A 5,866-nucleotide genomic window follows, 5' to 3' on the forward strand; every position below is an offset into this window, starting at 1 on the left:
TTGCCTACCAATTGGAACTACCTCCGCATCTCTCCAAGGTTCATGACGTCTTCCACGTCTCTCAACTCAGGCGTTGCTTCTTGGATCCTATCCGTGGAGTGGACCACGAAACGCTTGATCTCCAAGATAATCTCACATATCGGGAATATCCTGTTCGAATCCTTGATCAAGCTGAGCGTACCACTCGACGCCGAAACATCAAGTTTCTCAAGGTTCAATGGTCACACCATTCCGAGAAAGAAGCTACTTGGGAAAGGGAGGATCGTCTTCGACTTGAGTACCCCACCTTCTTCCCAACGGATCCTAAATCTCGGGACGAGATTCTTTTGAGTGGGGGTGAGTTGTCACATCCTAGCTAGTTCATGCATTAGAGTGTTGCATCATGTCTACTTTTCACAGAAACTTGAAATGGGGATGCCAGAAACCCCCAGCACCCCCCCTGAACACAACTAGGGTTTACTAAAATCCTTTTCAATGAACCTGAAATGCCCTCCATAAATGTTCACCATCTTTGGTCCTGGCTAAAACCTCTGCCAAAAATGGTTTCATATTTTTGGAGGCCATTCTGGATTTTTGCACCAAGCCATAAGTATTTGCATTTGGGCAATTTAAATCTATAAATATTTTTAAATGCCCAAATAATCTTGAAGGTATTTTTAGGCTGCTGAGAATAATTTTAAAGGTGCCTCTGAATATTTTCAGGATTTTCCTAAATGGAATAGTACTTCTACTATTTCAAAACACAGAACAGAAATAAATAAAAAGGAAAAAACAGAAAGCAGAGAGGAACTTACCTGGCAGCCCACCTGGCGGCCCAGCACTGTGCTGGCCCATGGCCAGTCAGCTGCTTGCTCTCGCCAGAGCAGGCAGAGAGGTGACGCCGGCGTGCGCGAGCTCGCCACGGCGCCACCTGCTTGCCGCCTCGCCCGTGGACGAGCTGGACGACCTCCATGACGCGCCCCCGAGCCCCTGGACACCCCCTTTCTCCCCCATCGCCTCTCCCTCGCCTTCCTCCACCATGGTCGACGCAGGCGCTGCCACCTCGCTGGAGTAGCCGTAGCCACCGTCGTCCTCGCGCCGCCCCACCGTGTCCAGCAGCTCCGCCGTCGCCTTCTCCTTTGAGCAGTCGAGCCCCGAGCGCTCGCTTGCCCCGAAGCCACTGCTTCGACCTCGCCTTCGCCGCCCACCGCCGGAGATCCCCTCCGCCGTCACCACCGCAGGAGTTCGCCCCCGACCTCGCCGTCCGCTCCATCGCAACCACCGTGAGCCTGGCCACCTCTCTATCCTCTCCATTCTCCCTCTCGAGCTCCGTAGCCACTGCACGTAGCTCACCCGCACGCGTCGCCGCCGAGCTCGTCGCCGACGAGGCTCCGGCCATCCAACGGTCGCACCACCATGGCCGTTAGCTTCACTGCATCGCCAGGAGCCCGTAGCACCATCGCACGCCCCTCGCCGTGCTCTCTAGCGACGGGTTCGACTACACCCGTACCCCGGCAACCGCACGGCTCGTCGCCGGCGTCGATTCCGGCGACCCCGAGCTCCACCTCCACCACCAATCGACGCGGGTTGCTCCCAGCTACGCGTAGGTGCTCTCCGCCGCCCATTTGGTCGCCGGAGCACGGATCCCGCACCCCACCGCCGCATCTGGACGTCGCCGGTGGCTAAACGCCGGCGAGTCATGTTGTGTTCCTACAATGCTATGCTTGCTACGCTTAGAGTCGTGTCAGGACTGGCTCATCAGGGTGATGAACTAGAGTGAAAGCGTGTGTCGGTAATGAGAGTGAGGTGTTGAATACGATTTGGTAAAGGTATCGATGGGAGGCCATGTAGGAGTACATGGTGGGTTGTTTCATTGAGACCCTCCCTAAGAACTGAGATATGTATGCGTGATTTAAGATTCAGCTACTACCACGCGTTGGGCCCGAAACCAATGGACCCCCTCGGCTTCTTAATCACCCTTGTCCTCTGTCCAGGAGTTGCACGTAGTTTCTGGTGTTTGTAGTAAGCTGGAGGCCGTGGACAGCGCTGACCAAGGGGTGGGCTGTGATGCGGTAGGCTCGTGGCACGGTGTACCGAGTTGCCCGTTTGGTGTCCGGGAACCCTGCACACATCGGTTGGGGCCGTATGTGGAAACCTCGGCCGGACTCCCTGCGGATGGGACCTGAATAGGCGATAAACCTGGACTAGAGACTTGAGTGCTTGGGTAGGCTGTGGCCGATACCCACGTTGGGCTTCCGCTTGAAGGTTGCCGAGTACACGTCGTGTAGCGATGGTAAGTGGTGAGAGCGTGTGTGACGAAGTACACCCCTGCAGGGTATAAAACTATTCGAATAGCCGCGTCCGCGGTAAAGGACTACTTGGTCGCCTATGCAGTTCATAGACAAGTAAATGGATACTATTAAAAGCCTCAAGATAAGTGTGAGTACCGCGGATGGCCCTCTCGTGGGATGACGAGGGAGGATCCACGGTGGAGTATTGAAATGGTGTTTAGTGGACTCGTGTACGAAAACTATTCCACAAGTGGTGTCTCGTAGGATAGCTTAGCCAAGAGTCAAAGCTGGCTTGCTGCAATAACTCCACTACCTTCTTGAGAATGAACATGTATAGTAGGATCTGTTGTAAGACTTGCTGAGTACCTTTGTACTCATGTTGCTTCAATTACTATTTTCAGACGACAACACCGCCCCTTCCGATGGGTTCTATGTAGAACTCGACGACGACGAGTGACTTGCCACCCAGGTGGTGATCTAGGCTTGTGAAGGGCCTACGTAGATAGACAGGCTTCGTCAAGCCTTCTTTCTTTCTAGTGTCTGTACCCAGACAAGTTGCTTCCGCATGTGCTTGTATGATTGTATGACTTGAGTGTCGGGTCTTGTGACCCCTATCTATATGAACAAGTTATGTAAGGCTCTCCGGAACCCTTTAAATAAAGTACTTTGAGTTGTAGAGTTTTGTTGTGATGCCATGTTGTATTTGCACATATCGAGCATATTGTGTGTATGATTGAAATGCTTGGTATGTGTGGGATCCGACAATCTAGTTGTTTATCCTTGGCAGCCTCTCTTATGGGGAAATGTAGTCTAGTGCCTCCTTGAGCCATAGTAGTCTGCTACAGCCCGGTTCACGGGAGTCTTGCTAGCCCAGCACTACTGCTCTGGACACTTGACTGGCCGGCATGTGATTCATATCGTTCCTGTGTCTGTCCCTTCGGGGAAATGTCACGCGGTGACATCCGGAGTCCTGCCTAGCCTGCTACAGCCCGGGTTCCCGGAGTCCTGTTAGCCCAGTGCTACAGCCCGGATTCACACGCTGCTGACCGACACGTTCGATGTTGATTCATGTATGCCTGTCCCCATACGTTAGTGCCGCTTTGGGTTCACGACTAGCCATGTCGGCCCGGGTTCTCTGTCATATGGATGCTAGCGACATTGTCATATACGTGAGCCAAAAGGCGCAAACGGTCCCGGGCCATGGTAAGGCGACACCCGTGGGAGTACCGTGCGTGAGGCCGCAATGTGATATGAGGTGTTACAGGCTAGATCGGTGTGACTTAGAATCGGGGTCCTGACAACGTCGTAATGGTAATGGCAAGCCGCCCTTTAATGAAGGAAGGTCACAAAATCTTGAGGAAGTAGTCAATGGCCCTTGTCCAAAGCACGGTTATCCTAACAAGCCGTCTCGTCATGCATGGAAGGATTGTTATATCATGTGGGAGTTCAAGAACCAGTCGTTTCAACAGCATCATGGCAACGGTAATGGGCCGCTCGGTGGGTCAGGCCCCGGTTCACGAGGATCCATCTTTGGCGGTGGCGGCTCAAGTACTAACTATCAGGGTCAAGGTAACCATGGTGGTCATAACCAACAATCTGGTCAAGGTCATCAGCAGCAGAATAACCAGTCCGGGTATCAGAGTAATCCTAAGAAGCTAAACAGTGGAAAGTATCATGTCTTCACTACAAACACTTGCAAGCGGGACCGGAAGGCCCATAAGCGAGCAGTTAACACGGTTGAGCCGGCAGTGCCTCAGCATTTGAGGTGGTCAAAGCAGATGATCACATGGAGCTGGGCGTATGACCCACCTCGGGTTGATGATCCAGGTCATATGGCCCTGGTGGTAGCCCCTCAAGTGGGAGGTTATAAGTTTACAAAGGTGCTTATGGATGGTGGCAGCAGCATCAACATATTGTACTATGATACTTTTCGACGGATGAGTCTGACAGACAAGGATCTCAAGTTGTCCTCCACAGTGTTTCCTGGAGTTGTCCCGGGCAAGTCAACTCACCCTGTTGGAAGGATAGCGCTGGAAGTGGCTTTTGGTGATGAGTATAACTACAGAGCAGAGACGTTGCGGTTTGAGGTGGTCAAGATCAAGATTCCATATCATGCGCTGTTTGAACGGCCGGCTTACGCTAAGTTCATGGCTTGCCCTTGTTATGTTTATTTGCAGCTCAAGATGCCAGGGCTTAAAGGGACTATCAAAGTTCATGGAGATTGTAAGATAGTTGTAGAGTGTGAGGAAGGTGATGCTGCCTATGCTGATATAGCTTGTGCTTCTGCAGAGCTCAAGTTTTATAAGGACAATGTTGACCCAGCTGATATGACCCCTCTGAAGAAGCCCACCACTGGGAAGGATCCCTTGCTCAAGTTTCAGTCAGCAAAAGATACAAAGCAAGTTGATTTTGTTCCTGGTGATTCTTCTCAACAGTTCACCATTATAGCAGGTTTGGACCCGAAATAGGAAAGCACGCTCATCGTGTTCATCCATGAGAATCGGGACATCTTTGCATGGAAGCCTTCTGACATGCTGGGTGTACCGAGAGAATTCGCTGAGCACCACCTTAAGGTTGATCCTAAAATGAAACCCATTCAACAGTTCCTTTGCTTTTTTAACGAGGAGAGGCGTAAGGCTATTGGGGAAGAAGTGGCCCGGCTCTTAGCCACTGGCTTTATCATTGAATTTTTCCACCCTCAGTGGTTGGCTAACCCGTTGCTTGTACTTAAAAAGAACGGTACTTGGCGTATGCGTGTGGATTACACAAATCTTAACAAGGCTTGTCCAACTGATCCGTTTGCACTCCCCCGTATTGACCAGATCATCGATGCTATGGCGGGTTGTGAGAGTTTGTGTTTTTTGGATGCTTATTCTGGTTATCATCAGATCAAAATGGCAGTGGAGGATCAGGAATAGACGGCCTTCATCACACCCTTTGGAGCTTTCTGTTATGTATCTATGCTGCTCAAGAGTGCCCAGGCGACTTATCAATGCTACGTTCAGAATTGCTTTCATGGGCAGATTGGACGCAATGTTCATGCTTATGTAGATGACATTGTGATTAAGTCTAGGAAGAAAGAAACCTTGCTTGCTGACTTGAAGGAGACTTTCGACAATCTTCGGGTGTACAAAATGATGCTTCACCCGGCCAAGTGTGTTTTTGGGGTACCTGCTGGAAAATTGTTAGGTTTTCTGGTTTCAGAAAGGGGCATCAAAGATAACCCAGAGAAAATCCAAGCTATCACATCGCTGTCTAAGCCGGTGTCGGATGTGGGGTTCCGGCAAACCCTTAAGGTTCGAACTCTGGGGTGCGCGCGAAGTCTTTCCCTCCTACCGATCTATGCCCTAGCTCGCTAAGATCTCGCGGACGAACTCGACGAACTACCAACACAGAAAGACACGGGATTTGTACTGGTTTGGGCCACCGTTGTGGTGTAATACCCTACTCCAGTGTGGTGGTGGTGGATTGCCTCTTGGGCTGATGAAGAACAGTACAAGGGGGAGAACAACCTCCTGAGGTTGAGGTGTTCTTGTGCTTGGTGAACTAGCAGGTGAGAGCTAGATGAACTGCTCCCCTTTTTCCCTTCCTACTGT

This window comes from Triticum aestivum, chromosome 6D (assembly GCF_018294505.1).
Source record: "Triticum aestivum cultivar Chinese Spring chromosome 6D, IWGSC CS RefSeq v2.1, whole genome shotgun sequence".
In the NCBI taxonomy this organism is placed as follows: Eukaryota; Viridiplantae; Streptophyta; class Magnoliopsida; order Poales; family Poaceae; genus Triticum; species Triticum aestivum.